Genomic DNA, 18,098 nt, shown 5'->3' on the forward strand with positions numbered 1-18,098 from the left:
CTGCTTCCCATTTCTAGCATAGATTCTAACCAGTGTTTTCTCTTTGTAAATAGCTTCCAGTCCAATCTCCAGAGTAGATATAAATGGTGGAGGCAAGGTCATATACTACCCCAAAGCTTTAAGGAATGCTCAGAGATCAAGTAGCTGGCATTTTCAATCTCTATGAGAGACAGGTTCTTTCTCATTAGATGCAGATTTCCACAACTTACATATGGTGTTCACATGCTGGCTGACAAAAACGAGGATTGAGAACTATCGACTAGAGCTATTCATGAATAAATACCACATAAGTCATTGTTTTCTCTGTAATATTTTAGAAACAATAGTAAGGAAGTTATATATGTATAGTATGAATGTGTGTTGTTTTATAATTTCTGGCTTTATATGAAGTGGGCCTTTGTTTTTTACTGTTACTGTTTTAAATACAGGATGGGGATTCTTCTAGGTATGAAGAGGAGAATCAAAACATTTCTTTTTCCGAATTAAACTAAATGAAACATGAACGTGAAAATTAACATCATCTCTGAGGCAGGAAGTTCAAAATTGTACTTCTTGATCAGTGGTGTAGTCAGTTCTTGGCTTTATTAATTATTAATGGAAAATATGTATCCTAGACACTACTGCAAATAAATATTTTAGAATATGGCTATTCCTGGTAGAGTAAAAATTTTTTTATAATGTAATGCATAAGAACAGATTTTTTTCAACAAAACTTCTAATTGTGTATTCTCACATATTATAATCAGTATTTAGTTAGTGTTAAGTGGAAACCCTGGGTTAGAATAGTAATTTGTTACAGAGTTGGTGGTAAGAAAATTATTATTTTTTGTTTTTTGTTTTTTTAGTACAGTATTCTAATTTATTTTTTAATTTTTTAAAAGATTTTATTCATTTATTTGACACGAGAGAGGGAGAGGCAGGCAGAGGAAGAGGGAGAAGTAGGCTCCCAACTGAGCAGGGAGCCCGACACAGGGCTCAGTCCCAGGACTCCATGGGGCTCAATCCCAGGACCCTGGGATCACGATTGCAGCTGAAGGCAGACGCTTAACCTACTGAGCCACTCAGGTGCCCCAGTATTCTAATTTATATGGAAGATATTTTTGAGGGAATGTTCATCGGCTGATAAGTGAGTTAATTAAAAACAGGAAATTTGGGGTACCTGGCTGGCTCAGTTGATAGAGCATATGACTATTGACCTCGGGGTTCTGAGTTCAAGCCCCACGTTGGGTGTGGAGCCTAAACATTAAAAACAAACAAAAAAACTATAGGAAATTTATGAAGAGTGGCACCATGGTATCTTTAGAATCAGATGTATGTAAATTCAAATTATTAGTGATAATTTTTGAGAACCTACCACATCTAGGTATATGGCTTTTACATTTTCTCTGGGAAGTCAATTTTCATCATCTAAAAAGTAAATGTAAAAAACACTTAATGAAGTTTTTTTTAGAAGATTTTATTTATTTATTTGAGAGAGAGTGAGAGAGAGCACGAGCAGGGTGAGGGGCAGAGGGAGAAGCAGACTCTCAGCTAAGCGGAGAGCCTGATGCGGGGCTCTATCCTGGGACTCCAGGATCATGACCTGAGCCGAGGGCAGACGCTTAACTGACTGAGCCACTCAGGTGTCCCCTTAACGAAGTTTTTAAGAGCAAAACAAATCTTAAGGGCCAGACCCCCAAAGATGAAAACCTTTCCAAGTAACTTAACTATGTTTCAGAATACAACTCAACAATATTTATAGAAATACAAAAATATTCATCACCACCACAAGGTAAAATTAATAATTTATGGCATCCAACCAAAGATTACTGGGCACACAAGGAGACAGGAAAGGATGAGAACAATCACTTGAAAGTGACCCAGGGCTGGGGTGCCTGGGTGGCTTAGTTGGTTAGGTGTCTGACTCTTGATTTCAGCTCAGGTCATAATGTCCGGGTTGTGAGATCGAGCTCCATGTGAGGCTCCACGCTGGGTATGGAGACTGTTTAAGATTGTCTCTCTCTCTCTCTCTCCCTCTGCCCCTCCACCCCCCATTCACATGTGCTCTCTCTCTAAAACAAAACAAAATAAAAAACAAAAAACAAAGTGACCCAGGACTGACACAAATGTTAGAATTAGAAGACCAAGAAATCAAAATAGCTATTATAATTGTACCTCACATGTTCAAAAAGTTACACAGAAATATGGCAAATGTGAAAGAATTAACTTCTAGAGATGAAAGCTACAGTGTTTGAGATTAAAATAAACAAATCTCTAATCACTGCATGGGGTTAACAGCAGTTTACATCTGGCAGAATGAACAGTGTTTCTGGATAAGAGATGATAGAAGTACCAACCCTTCAGTTTACTGTCACTTTCAGAGAGCTTAAAAGAGGGCTCTGTGTTATATAACAGTAACCCAGAAAAAGAGTAGGAGGGGGCTTTTGCTAACAGTAGCTAAAGTGAGGCATGGCTTCCACTTTCGGGGTCTTCTGGGGTAAAAGAGGCAAGAATGAGGATGAACCATAAACTCTTCCCATGCTGAAGCCACAGAGCAAACCAATCCCATACTATTAGAGACTACTGACATCAGAGGAATGAGATCAGGATCATATTCTGATGACCAATGAATAGCCAGTTATGCCATAATTCGAGGAGTAGGGTCTCCCCTTTTTCTCCTTTTTCTTTTTTGATTATAAATTCAGGTTTATAATCAAATAGAATAAGGACTTTGAGAGCATGTGACTACTTGGTATTGTTGCCTTGAACAAATATTCCCCAAATAATAACAACAGCATAACAATAATAGTACAAGAAATGTCTGTATATTTACTTAAGTGAATGCTTTTTTTTTTTTTTTTTTAGTGACAAAATATTTATCTAGTTCAACTTTACAGGGAGCATGAAAATCTCTCAATATCGTCTAATTCAGTTTCAGAGTCCACCTTGGATGATAAGTAGCAAGTTTGGCCACTTAGCCAAGGTCTAAAGGAGTAGATTGGGACTCAGATTCAGACTCTCAGCTTACTACTCCTGCATACTGAGTATGCTGACATCATCTTTCCCACCTGACTGATTTAGCAAATAGGGAAAAGCCCCTCTGAATGGGGATTTTCTAATTTGTTGTGACCATGACTCATTTTGAAAGAAACCAATCAGTTGTCCCAGGCTTGGTGCTGAGCAAGTGGTGGAGCAAAAGCAAGCTGCCTTCTATTTGTTAGTCCAAGAGTATGATCTGAATGACCCTGCAGAGTTCATCCAGTACCCCATGGGGAATTGTCCTGTGTGGCGAGGTTATCTTCTCAAGCGTGACCAGCAGCCATTCTTGGAGATTGAGAACAAATCTCAGTATCAGGTAATCCGGCTTCTAGTCCCAGCTACACTAGCAGGGTGACCTTGGACATGTTTACTTTTGCATTTTCATTTTCTCCTCTGAAAGGGAGGGAGAGTGATGCGTGGTAAGGATTTAATGATATGATATAAGACAAAAGGTACCCCACACAGTTCCTAAAGCATGCTTGTGGAATTGGGATCTGAATATAGGGCCAGCGTTAATCATCCCATGTGGTGACAGGCCTAGGAAAATCTCCTAGTCCCCCGAATCTCCCTCATAGCTGGCCTGATTTCCACTGATACTTGGGATGAGGTGGTGATTTTCAAGATTTTTTTTTAAGATTTTACTTATTTATTTGAGAGAGAGAGCATGAGCAGGGGCAGAGGGAGAGCGAGAAGCAGACTCCTCACTGAGCAGGGACCCCGACGTGGGACTCAAACCTAGGTCCCTGGGATCATGACCTGAGCTGAAGGCAGACACTGAACTGACTGAGCCACCCTGGCACCCCTATTTTCAAGATTTTAAATAAATTCTTTAAAATTAGTGGTAATTGAACAGGTTTTGGTTGAGACTGGAATGGTGTTAAATTCCTTCATGGCAGTTACTGAAAAAAATTAAACATTTAGTTTTTTCACTTTATTAAGTTTGAATTTCCCAGTCAAACCACATATGATAACCTGGCCCTTCTGTTTATTTATTAACAGACACATAATCTGATACTAAACATGGCATTGTGACTATCTAAATTATTTTTAATGACATGTATGGTATAACAGAGGAACACTCCCCCATAATTTTATTTTGATGGAACATATAGTTTAGATGGAAAATAGAGCCTTGTGGACTTTAAAAAAGTATCTTTGGAAATGAATGATAATGGAACTGAAGGACTGTTTAAAAGTTAGGGACTATAGGGCTTTAATTTACTTGAAACAGTCTTTAAATTGTGCTTCTGGTTAATAAACTGGCTTTAGACTTTGGAGAAAGGTCTATATATTCTACAATCTGCTAGTTTAAGTGCTACCAAGAAACAGTGCCTGAATGGCTTTAGATCCCAAAAGTTAAGACACAAGAGAAGTCAGATCATAAATATCCTCTATTAAAAATTTTTTTTAGGGGTGCCTGGGTGGCTCAGTGGGTTAGGCATCTGCCTTTGGCTCAGGTCATGATCTCAGGGTCCTGGGATCAAGCCCCATGTCAAGCTTCCCGCTCAGCGGGGAGTCTGCTTCTCCCTCTCCCCGCCCCTGCCACCACCAGCTCGTGCTCTCTCTCTCTCACTCTCCAGTAAATAAAATCTCAGTTTTTTTTAAATCTCACTTTTCTTATTAGAATTCTACAGTGCATTATCATCACCTCCTCAAGGATAAGTGTCATGTGGTTCTGTTCAATCTTTTCAATTTTATGCAGTACGACAAGATTTGCTTTCTCCTTCAACTTTTTTTCTTCTCATTTCCTCTTCCTAGAAGAGACCCTTAATTTAATTGAGAAATGAGAAAGTTTCTGTTATCATAACATCAAATAAAGGCTATCAACATTTGCAGGACAATTTTGGTTGTAGATATTAACTGAGAGATCTAAAGATATTTCTAGAGGATCCTCAAGATACCTGACCTCTCCCATAGCCTGCCTACCTATATACCTAGCTTGCTGATAAGAAAGATGAAAGGAACCTATTGACTGATAGTCAAATTTAAAGAGTGGGAAGGGGACTGAAGAAAACAAGGTCGTGGTGGAAGAGGAAGAAAGTTAGGGAGAACCTATAGAATGCACATTTAAGCGAAAACCTGAATGAACTTTAATGGAAACTTTATCTGTGCCATTCACTGTTCTCTAGGTGTTTTGTATTGTGAAGTAGGGTTTTCTTCTAGTAACAGACATACTTTCATGCTCTTCTAGACATTGAAATCTATGTAAATGAAGATTTACATACTTGTGGGTTTGTCTGAGGTTGTTGTACTGTGGCATAACATATGGCTGTGCTTCCATCTAGAATAACATAAAAATCAGCCAGGAAACACTCCACCATTCATTTAAACTATTTACCAGATTGTTGCTGAGGAAGGGGAGTGCTCACAGCTTCTGCAAACGATGTAATGAATACTTTTTTTCAGCAGGAGGGTAACATGAGAAAAGTAGTCATCTTGGCATGGAAGCACTGGCTGAGTGTCAAGTTTGCGAATGCATGGTTTAACATGAATGCCCAGGATGATGCTTTCTTGCAAGTTTATTAGTTTCCCATAGGAAATTTCCACTAGATGTTATTGGGCAAAGTATGAAACAGAAGGAAGAAGTTTAGAGAAGATGGTTTGCATATCTGCATTATCCAAAATCATGACAAAAGGGAAATTAGATTGTTTACAAAGAAGGAGGAAAGGTCCCTGAACGATATGGCAAAATTGGTAGGGGCTATGCAGTTGATATATTATTTGGTTCCAGGTACATTGGAAATCTGGCTTGAAACCAGTGAAAAGACAGACATTAGGTATTTGAGAAGGAGAATGCATTGTTTAGGAATTCATGATTCTCTGCCATTCTCAAGTAATTCATTGACTAATTAATAGGATGGGCAAGGGAAATTGAATAAAGAAGCTTTAGAGAAAATGATAAAAATTATACAGTGGGCACTATATATGATGATTGATTTAAGAGAGGTTTTCAAGGGTGATTTTAACTTTACTCACTTAAAAAAATATTTTCCACTGATTTTAGTATGTAATCAAATATCAGGGTAAGATTTGACTGCTCTTTATGGGCAGATTTGAATTTACAAAATCTCAAGTAATCTAGGAAGGGTAGGGCAGTTTAAAGAGAAGTTATACATTATAACTAAAAAATTATTTTTTCCACAGTCGAGGTGGGAGCTGTGCAAAAGAAGAACTATATGTATAGAACCTTAGAGTTTGTGGAGATTTTCAGTATGATTGAAGCAGCAGAGAACAATGGTTTATGGTGCCATAGTAGGAAATCTGGTATCATGATATCATAATATAAAAGTTAATAGGTTTATTCAATTGAGATGATGCTTTATTTTCTTTTTTAAAGATTTTATTTTAAATTAATCTCTACACTCAATGTGGGACTCAAACTTACAACCCTAAGATAAAGGGTCACATGCTCTACTGACTGAGTCAGCCAGGCACCCCAAGATGATGTTTTGAAACACTGAGAAGGAACGCTTGGGTGGCTTAGTCAGTTAAGCACCTGCCTTTGGCTCAGGTCATGATCCCAGGGTCCTGGGATAGAGCTCTGCACTGGGCTCCCTGCTCAGTGGGGAATCTGCTTCTCCCTCTGCCTGCCACTCCCCCTGCTTGTGCTCTCTCTCTCTCAAATAAATAAATAAAATCTTTAAAAAAATAAATAAAACACTGAGAAAATTAGCCTGTGTGTATGTGTATGTGTATTATAGGATGTTGAAGAAGAAACTATTATTCATTAATTCACCATGTCCCAAATGCAGGATTCAGAAACTGGCATGGCATAGAGTTAGGGATTTTATTTTTTTGTGTTAGATTTAAAGAAGGAGTGAATATTATTTCATACCCATAGGAAGACTAAACCTAAGAATACAAATTCTTTTTTTTCCAATGAGATTATTTTTTCTTTTTTTCTTTTGAGAAAATGCCTCAGGGCAACATTTAAAACTCTTACTGGCGATTAATGGGGAGAGTGGCTATTAATAGCAGTATTTGGAAGTAGAGGTGTATGTAAATAATAAAATTGGGTTTGAGACTTACGGGCTCTGAAAAGGCAAGAAAAATCACTGTTCTAAGGTCAAGATCACCTTAATGAAGTCAATTTGAAAATAACATTTAACAAGTGGGAGTTTTGGCACACTTCAGTGAATATGTACATCATATTGTTTATTGACAAGGGGAAAAATGATTAGTTATCACATTAAGAAACCCATTTCTTACCAATCTTAAAGAACTAAAGATGTTTGGAGAGTTCAGATGGTATTATAATTGATTCATCCAAGATCATTCCTAGAGTGGAATAAGTGGGTTGGCCTTCACCATCTATTTGGTCTCTTTTCTAGTGTGCTTTCTTAAACTGCAGAGGCTAGAAAGTTTAAAAACAATCTCAGACACTCTTTCAACTTGGGATCTTGTTATGAAAGAAGTTCCACAAAGTCAGTGCATTCATGTGAGATTTGGAAAGGCAATCATCCTAGTAATTTAGCTGTTGCAGCTAATAAGTATCACCATGGGGACATAAGGATTCTTCTGTAGCAGAATTCTTGTGTGCTTTAGATCCCTAGGCAGTAGGTATAATAGTTGTTCTGTTTGGTGAGTTTACATAAAAGATGAATACAATATATGTACATTTAATGAATAATTATGAAGCAAAAATGAATGTCATGATCACAAAGGTCAAGAAATAGAATGTTGCCAACACCCAAGAATTCCCTCTATGCCTTGCATCATCACAGAATTCTCTCTTAGCACAAGAAATAACCACTCACATAACTTTTATGTTAATCCATGAATCATTTTTTCTTTGTAGATTCAATACTTATGTGTGCATTTCTATAATACTGTTGATGGATATTTTTGTTATTTTCTTTTTTTCCAAGTTTTTATTTAAATTCCAGTTAGTAAACATACAGTGTAATATTAGTTTCAGGTGTAGAATCTAGTGTTTCATCACTTACAGACAACACCCAGTGCTCATCACAAGTGCCGTCCTTAATCCCCATTACCTATTTAACCCATCCCTACACCCATCTCCCCTCCAGTAGCCCTCAGTTTCTTTTTTATAGTTAAGAGTCTGTTTCTTGGTTTGCCCCCCTCTTTTTTCCCTTTTACTCATTTGTTTTGTTTCTTAAATTCCACATATGTGTGAAATCGTATGGTATTTGTCTTTCTCTGACTGGCTTATTTCACTTTAGCATTATACTCTCTAGCTCCATCTATGTCCTTGCAAATGTCAAGATTTTGTTCTTTTGTGTGGTTGGGTAATATTCCACACACACACACACACACACACACCCCACTTCTTTATCTATTCATCAGCTCATAATTTGGCTATTGTTGATAATGCTGCTATAAACATAGGGGTGCCTGTGTCCCTTCAAATCATTTTTTTTTTTTTTTATTCTTTGGGTAAATACCCAGTAGTGCAATTGCTGGATAATGGGGTAGTTCTATTTTTAACTTTTGGAGGAACTTCCATATTGTTTTCCAGAATGGCAGCACCAGTTTGCATTCCCATCAACAGTATAGAAAGGGGTCCCCTTTCTACATTCTCATGAACATCTTTTTTTCCTGTATTGTTAATTTTAGCTATTCTGACAGGTGTGGGTGATATCTCATTGTACTTTTGATTTGTATTTCCCTGATGATGAGTGATTTCTAGCATCTTTTCATGGGCCTGTTAGCCATCTGTATGTCTTCTTTGGAAAAATGTCTATTCATGTCTTCTGCCCATTTTTAAACTGGATTATTCATTTTTTGGGTGTTGAGTTGTAGAAGTTCTTTATAGATTTTGGATACGAACCCTTTATCAGATATGTCATTTGCAAATACCTTCTCCCATCCCAGAGATTGCCTTTTGGTGTTGTTGATTGTTTCCTTTGCTGTGCAGAATGTGTTATTTTCAAGTTGTGGCTGTCATGAACAGTGCTGCTATGTATGTGTATATATATCCATCTATCTATATCTATCATTTCCTGGTACAGAGAATACATTTATCCAGGGAGTGGAATGCTGGGTGACAGGGAAGTTTCAGGAATGAAATGCTGGGTCACAGGGAAAAAATATCTTTAAACCACAAGATAATAGAAGTAGTCAAATTAGTTTATACTTCCAACAATAGTAGTGAGTCTCTCATATTTAAATTCTTTGACATTAGTTATTATCACTTATTTAAATATTTCTTATCTAATAGGTGTGTAGTGTTATCTCCTTATGGTGTGAATTTTAGTTTTCATGATTACTGGTGAGATTACAGTTTAAGTATAGTTACTCACTTTTGGGATTTGCTGTTTTTCAAAGAATATGTTGAAATTTTTTGCCCATTTTTCTACAGGTTATCTGTTTTCCTCTTTTTACTTTATAAGTGTTCTTTTCATTTTTTTTGAATGGTAGTCCTTTATTGGTTTTATACGTTGCAGCTGTGTTTTCGAACTCTGTGGCGCGGCTTGTCTTTTAATTATGTTTTCTTTTGGTGGAAAATATTTCTTAATTTAATATGGGTAAATACTTCAATCCTTTCCTTTAAAGCTTATACTTTCTCTGTCCTAAAAATACCTTTTACTTTGTGGCAAAAAGATATCCGCCTATATTGTCTTTTAAAATATATTTGAGCATTCCACATTTAGGTCATTAATCCATTTGGAAATAATTTTATTTATGGTATGATCCACTTCTAATTATTTTCCATATGGATACCCTATTGCTCAACATTTTTTAATTGAAAAGTTTGTTACCTCTTTGTCAATATGCTGTGAGACCTCTGCCATACAGAGTGTGGCAAGGGTGTGTGTATCTATATATTATATAATTTTATTTTAATGTATGTTTTGGTCTGTTTTTTGGGTCTCTATACTTTTGGTCCATTTGGTGGTCTCTATATTAGTACTGCACCATCTTATTTACTCTAGCTTTATAAGCTTTATAAGAAATCTAAATATTCAGTAGAATGAGTCCTCCCACATTTATCTTATTCTTCAAGTGTGTGGTGGTTATTCTTGGACTTTTGTAATTCTGTATAAATTTTTGAAGATGTTCTTCAGGTCCACAACAAAATCTTTGGTGTTTTTACTTAGATTTTGCTGACTCTGTAAATCAAATTTTAGAGAATTAACATCTTTTCAGTATTAAGACATCCAATTTATAAACATAGAATATATCTATTAATTTTTGATTTCTTCAAGGTCTTTGAGAAAGTATTATAATATTGTCTGTAGAGACTTTGCACATCTTGTTAGATTTATTACTACTTCAGCTTTTTGTGCTATCTGAAAGGATTTCTCTCTTTTTAATAGCATTTTCTGTTTGTTGCTATTATATAAAAATACAATTTATTTTTATTGATTTTTATCTAGAAATCCTATTAAACTTTCTTACAAATTCTAGCAATTTCCTGTACATTATTTTGTGTTTTTCTTTACACAACAATATTATATATAAATAGCAGAAGCTGTGTTTTTTCCTTTCTAATCCTTAGGCATTTTGATAATTCTATTTCTTGATTTCTGCACTGGCTAAGACCTCCAGTGTAATAATGAATAGAAGTGGTCACAAAAGGTATCTTGGTTTTGTGCCTGATTTTAAATTAAATCTTTAATTATCTCAATATTATCTATGATGTTACTGTATGATAGCTACTTTTCAATTAATAATTTCTATTTCTACTTTGATAAGATTTACTGAGGTTTTTTAAAAATTTTTAAGTATTTATTTTAATTCCAGCTAGTTAACATACAGTGTAATATTAGTTTCAGGTGTACAGTACTGATTTAACACTTCCATATATCACCCAGTGCTCATCACAAGTGCACTCCTTAATGACCATCACCTATTTCATCCATCCCCCCACACACTTCCTTTCTGGTAACCATCAGTTTGTTCTCTAGAGTTAAGAGTCTGTTTCTGGATTTGTCTCTTATTTTTTTCCCTCTGCTTGTTTGTTTTGTTTCTTAAATTCCACATATGAGTGGATAGCAACATGCAAAAGAATGAAACTGGACCACTTTCTTGCACCATACACAAAAATAAATTCAAAATGATTTAAAGACCTATATGTGAGACCTGAAACCATAAGTATCCTAGAAGAGAACACAGGCAGTAACTTCTTTGACATAGGCCATAGCTGCTTCTTTCTAGATATGTCTCCTGAGACAAGGGAAACAAAAGCAAAAATGAACCATTGGGACGACATCAGAATAAAAAGCCTCTACACAGCAAAGGAAAGAATCAACAAAACTAAAAGCTAACCTACTGAGGGTTTTTTAAAATCATGAATGTTGAAATTATAAGACACTTTTTATTTAATTTTTTTGTAAGGTTAATTTTATTAATTTTGTTGTGCAAAATAACTGCTTGCATGACATAAACTTAGCTTTTCATGCTGGATTCAATTTGGTTATATTATGTTTATCATCTATTTTCCGGGGTAAGAGTGCCTCTAATTATGTTTTCTTATACTGTTCTTTCCTTTCTTGAAATAAAGAAGATTAAAAAAAATAATTGAATAGTGTTAACCTCTTTTTCTAGTCTCAGAAGCATTTATGTAGGATTGAAATTATTTCTTTCTAGAATGTTTATAAGAATACCTAGTGAAATTCTTTTGGATTTAAACTCTCTTCATGGTAAGAGTAGTGAATATTGATTTAATTTCTATAATGTATATGTATATCTATACATTTCTATTTTTTCTTTCAATCTGTTTTGACATTATATTTTTCTAGAGGACTGTGATTTTTCTAAAATTTAAAATTTATTAAAAAACTTTTGCTGGGGGGTGCCTGGGGGCTCAGTTGGTTAAGTGACTGCCTTCGGCTCAGGTCATGATCCTGGGGTCCTGGGATCAAGCCCCACATCGGGCTCTCTGCTCAGCAGGGAGCCTGCTTATCCCTCTCTCTCTGCCTGCCACTCCCCCTGCTGTGCTCTCTCTCTCTCTCTGTCAAATAAATAAGTAAATAAATCTTTAAAATTTTTTTTTTCTGGGGTGCGCCTGGGTGGCTCAGTCAGTTGAGTGTCTGCCTTCAGCTCCAGTCATGATCCCAGGGTCCTGGGATCAAGCACTGTGTTGGGCTCCCTGCTCAAGGGGGAGTCTGCTTCTTCCTCTGCCCCTCCCCCTGCTCATGGTCTCTCTCTCTCTCAAATAAATAAAATCTTAAAAAAAATTTTTCTGCATTTTTTCCTTTGTAAAATCTGTAATGTATATGTAATATTTGACCCATTTACATTCCTGATATTTGTTCTTTGTACTTTTTCTGTCTTGAGAAGACTCTCAAGTAGAATTGTCATTTTCATTAATCTTTTAAAAGAGCCAAATGTCGGCTTTTTGATCTGTGTTATTTTCTATGTTATTAATTTCAGCTCTTGTATTTATTATTTATTTCTGCTTTCTTTGGGTATGTCTTTTGAAGGTAGTGCATAGTTATGTGTACTTTTACACAGTCTGACACTTCTTTTTAGTTGGAGCAGCTAATCCATGTACATTTAATTTAGTTACTGATTTCTTTTGGTTTAAATCTCCCTTTTTTTCTTTCTATTTGTCTTGTCTATATTCTTTCATATTTTTCTTTTCCTTCCTTTGGATTCATGAAATATTTATAGCAGTCCATTTTTACTCTGTTTCTTTTTCAGGGGGGAGGGGCAGAGGGAGAGGGAGAGAGAGAATCTTAAGCAGGCTCCATGCCCAGCATAGAGCCTGATGCAGGGCTCCATGTGGGGCTTTATCTCACAGCCCTGAGATCATGACCTGAGCCGAAACCAAGAGTCAGACACTTAACTGAGCCACCCAGGCACCCCCATTTTTACTCTATGAATTCTGAAACTGTAAACTCTGTTTTCATTATTTAATGAGAAATTCAGTATTTACTAAATATTTGGTACTGAAAAGAAAACCCACCTTGCTGGAAACCTGTAAATCAATACCTGCAGTCCATATCTATATATGTATACTTGAAAGGAAGCATATTAAAAATTAATGAACTAAGTTTGCAACACAAGACTTAAATAAATTGGGCCATGGAAGAAGGAATAATTAATAAAACAAATAGGAAAACAGGAAGTAAACAATAGGGAGTATTAACAATCTCCAACTTGCAAGATGCCTCACACTTACCTATTTAAAAACTTAGTATGGGAGAATGATCAAGGCAATATGGTACTGACAAAGGATAGCCTTAGAGATCAATAAAATAGAATTGAAAGTCCAGAAAGAAAACCACATGTCTATGTTCAACTGATTTCTGTTAAGTGTGCCAGTGCCATTCAGTGATGGAAAGAAAAATCTTTTCAGCAAATGGTGCTGGGACAACTGGATAGCCACAGGTGAAAGAGTGAAATTGTACCCTTATTTTACACGTAAAACAAAAATTAACTCAAAATGGATTACAGACCTAAATATTAGAGCTAACATATAAAACTCTTAGAATAAAACATAGGAGTAAATCTTCATGACTTTAGATTTGGGAAAGGATTCTTAGATATGATACAGAAAGTATGAGCAACAAAATAAAAAAAAATATGGACTTCATCAACATTAAAAATGTTTTTGTTTTAAAGGACACCATGAAAGGACAACCCACAGAATGGGAGAAATTTACAAATCATATATTTGATAAAAGACATATCCAAATTTATAAAGATCTCTTATAACTCAATAATAAAAAGACAAATAACCCATTAAAAATGGGTGAAGGATATGAATAGATGATTCTCCAAGGAAGATGTAGAAGTGGAAAATAAGCACATGAAAAGACGCTCTATAACATTTGTCATCAGGGAAATGCTTATCAAAATCACAATGAAATATCACTTTACATGTTCTAAGATGGCTAGAATCAAAAAGTCAGATAACAAAAAGTGTTGGTGAGGATAAGGAGGAATTAGAAGTCTCTTACTGCTTATGGGAATGTAGAATAGTATAGCTAGCTGCTTTGAAAACCATCTAGCGGTTTTTCCAACAATTAAACATAAAATTGACCCAGAAATTGCACTTATAGAGAAATGAAAACATATATCCACACAACAACTTGCACAGGAATGCTGATAGCAGAACACCTGGGTGGCTCAGTTAGTTGAGTGTCTGCCTCTTGATTTCAGCTCAAGTCATGATTTCAGGATAGTGAGATTGAGCCCTGCATCAGGCTCCATGCTCAGTGGGCAGTCCGCTTGCGATTCTCTCTCCCTCTGCCCCTCCCCCCACTCGCTCTCTGAATAAATAAATTATAAATAAATAAATAAAATCTTAAAAAAAAATGCTAATAGCAACATTTTTCATAATAGCCAGCAGGTGAAAACAACCCAAATGCCCATCAACTGATGAATGGATAAACAAATGTGGTATGTCCGTACAATGAAATATTACTTGGCCATAAAAAGACATCAAGTACTGATACATCCTACCACATAGATGTGCCTTCAAAGCATTATGCTAAGTCAAAGTCAGTTATAAAAGACCTCTAAGGCCCCATCTCCTAATACAATCACATTGAAGGTTAGGATAGCAACATACAAATTTTGGTGGGACACCTTCATTCATTCCATAATAATTTTATTCTCAGTTTGTGCAACTTTCCTCCCATTTACTTTCTTCTAGACACTTAGATTTTCTGTCAGTTCTTAGAACATGAATATCCCAACCTTATTCTTACCTCAGGACCTTTGCAGTTGTTTCCCCTGCCTGGATTGTTCTTCATATATATCTCTGTATGGCTGGATCCTACTTACTCCGTTTTAGTTCTAAGATACATTCCTTGGAGAGATCTTTCCTGATCATATTATCTATAGTATAACTATCCCCTTCCCCTGATCTATGCCACTCTATCATGCACATTCTCTTTTATTAGATTTATGACTCATCATTATCTAACTTTTGTTTAATTTACTCAGTCTCCCTTTATCCAAACTAGACAATATACAGTGAATTCCATGAGAACAGGGATCTTGTCTGTATTGTTCATTACTCTCTCCTTACTACTCAGCAAGGCCACCATACATGGCTGTATATTTGTGTACTGTACAACTCAAAGGTCACCAATGACATAGATGATATTATGAATGACAATTGAACTTGGCAATGACTCAAACAAATGCTCACTGACTTCTTGAGTGCTTAAAACAATGCTTGACATATAGTCACTAACTAGAAAACACTTCTGAATGCTTTAATTCATTCTAGTGGTCTGTACTTAGAGCAGATCATACAGATTCAAGGTAAGGGAGATTGCTTCTGCCGGTTGCTTCTTTTTTATCCTATTCTACAGTGTAAATACTTTTTATAAAGACTACATAGCAGGAATTTTTGATCAAAATAAAGATTCTCAGAATTTTATTGGTGTGATAAGCTCTACCCCTAACACTGAAGAAAAACTGGCAGAATTTATTTTTTCCAGTTGAACTCATAGATCTCAGACCACATACTGCTTCTTTATGAATTCCTTTTTCCCAGCAAGACTTCCCTTGAGGTTTATTTTAACCAACTTTCACCAATATGAATATGGACTCAAAAGCCAGGAAGGTCAGCATCCTCAGCATCAAATAGCTATGTACAAGCACCAGGCGCTGGCACTATACATAACCACAATGATCTCACATCAGGAAATGTATTTCTTTTTCCATGGTGCTCTCTAAACTAGTGATTTGCAGCTCTGTTGGAAATATCACTCTTCTTGCAATGGGTTAGCAACAGCATCACTAACATATAATAGAAAGGTTTTAAAGGTCATGGTAGATTACTTTTCTGTCAAACAGCCTCAACTATGGATGAAGAATCAAAACAACTGTCTTTTATTCTCTTATAGGGGCCACTGATCTGACTCTGGCCATATACAGTCTCGTTCTACAAATCTATTCTTTCTCCCTCTGGTTCATTTAATTCACTTCTCCCATTTATATTTTTCCCTGGTTCTACTTTACACTGTTTGGTTCTTTCTCTATCTTATTTCCTTTCATGAGAATTTGGTTGAATTACAGCATTCAGTAAACTTTGAAAATACGGAGTTTCAACACAAACATAAAAACATATCACTCACAGATCCAATCTTGCTGACTTTTTTTTTCATTTCTGAAGAGGGAAAGTTTGATAAGAAAAACATTTGTCCTTTTAAAGCCTCACTCTTGTAGATCTGAGTTGCAAAATGTAGGAAGAAAATGTTAATTTCTTTGGAAACAAGGATGCATTCATATATTTCTCTCTTTTAAAATTTTATATTATTGTGCCCTATAGGGAAGAAGATACAGACTTCGTAGGAATGTCATCTTGATGTCTGACACGCCTTGGAGCTCTTCCTAAGGAGAACAGGTAGATGATTTCCTTTTAATATGATTTAATGTGATTGATTTAAAGATGAACCATTCGCCAAAATCTCTTCCAGAGTTATTTCAAGGATGAGAAAAGGTATAACAAACTGTCAGATAGATTTTACCAAGTAGAGGTCAGGTTAGCATCTTCTGTATCTGCAGATACTGCAGAAAGTGCTTATTGTATGTTTTGGAAATTCTAGAAGCCATTTACCCATTTTTAAAAAAGATTATTTATTTAGTTAGTTGAGAGAGAGAGAGAGTGGGAGCAGAGCAAGTGAGAGAGAATCCGAGTAGGGGGGGAGGGGCAGAGGGAGAGGGAGAAGCAGGCTCCCCGCTGAGCAGGGAGTCCATGTGGAGCTCCATCCTTGACCCTGGGATCATGACCTGAGCTGAAGGCAGATGCTTAACCGACTGAGCCACCCAGGCGCCCCCATTTACCCATTTTTTAAAAAGGGTACAATGACAATATCCTCTTGCTTCAAAATTAGCTTCATGAAGTACAGCCTGCAAACTAATTATGTGCATTTGATGAAAAGCTATTTTTCCAATAATTTATTATGAGAAATTTAAAACATAATTGTTGAAATAATTGTCTAGTGAACATTTATATATCCATTTTTACATACTGCAATTAACATTTTTCTATCTTTTCTTTATCACATATTTACTCATCTACACATCTCTCTCCCCTTCCATCAATCCCTCTTATGTTTTTGATATATTTCAAAGTCAGTTTACTTTCTCCCAAATACCACTTATTAAGTTCTAAGAGTATCTTATATATTCTGGATACCAGTCTCTGTCAGATATATATGTTTCATGAATATTTTCTTCAGTCTGTGACTTGCATTTTCATTTTTTAATTGTGTCTTTAAAAGTGCAGAAATTTTAAATTTTAATGCAGTTTCATTTATCATTTTTAAATAATTACCAAAATGGTATTTTAAAACCCTGTGATAAGACATGATTTTAATTATAAATTGAAAAGCCAGATAGTATGGGTATGTGATTTGGCATGTCATGTCGAATTTGGCACTCTGGTAGATTGTGAATATTTTCAGTTTGTACTATTACTGCATGTATGAATTCATTATAATATATACTTATGTGATACATATATTCTCTAATATTTAATATGCGATACATATATTCTCTAATATTTAAATTGTCAAGATTTTCTATTTACTTAAAACCTTACCCCTTTCAATATATTGAGAAGTAGAGATATTTGCTTTCTTAACTAGCATAAGGCCTTTGTTGGAGAGTGTGTCAGGTAGGAGAGAGAGGCTGATATAAAGAATGAGAAAGGATGAGGGAAGGCAGATGAGTAAGAAGGATGGGGAACCACAAAGGAAGGGTGAGGACATGAGAGAAGAGTTCAAAGGAAAAAGCAGTAATTATCAGGAATGGGATTTGGGAAAGGGAATGCATAAAAAATCTTTTGGAAGCCTAGCTGTGTGCTGTGTGATGCCCCTACCTTTAAGGCTACTCAACATGATCTTCAGTGCTTTTTGAAGATTGGTTTCAGTTTGCTTGTGTTATCATACTGAGAGTGTGATATGTTTGACACTCTAAATTTTTATGGAATTTATTTCCTACTCTTTGACTTCTGTGTATCTTACTGCCATAACTTGAGCATTTCCTACCTTTGTCTCATCACATCCAGTCACCATAATCTCATCTATATAATGGACTATCATAATATTTTTGTTATATCTAGACTATGGAATATAATGTTATAGACATCAGGAGACTTGGCATAGCACTCGACTAAGACAAAGTTTAAGTGTACTTCTATCTCTGTT

The sequence above is a fragment of the Halichoerus grypus genome, chromosome X (assembly GCF_964656455.1).
Source record: "Halichoerus grypus chromosome X, mHalGry1.hap1.1, whole genome shotgun sequence".
Lineage (NCBI taxonomy): Eukaryota > Metazoa > Chordata > Mammalia > Carnivora > Phocidae > Halichoerus > Halichoerus grypus.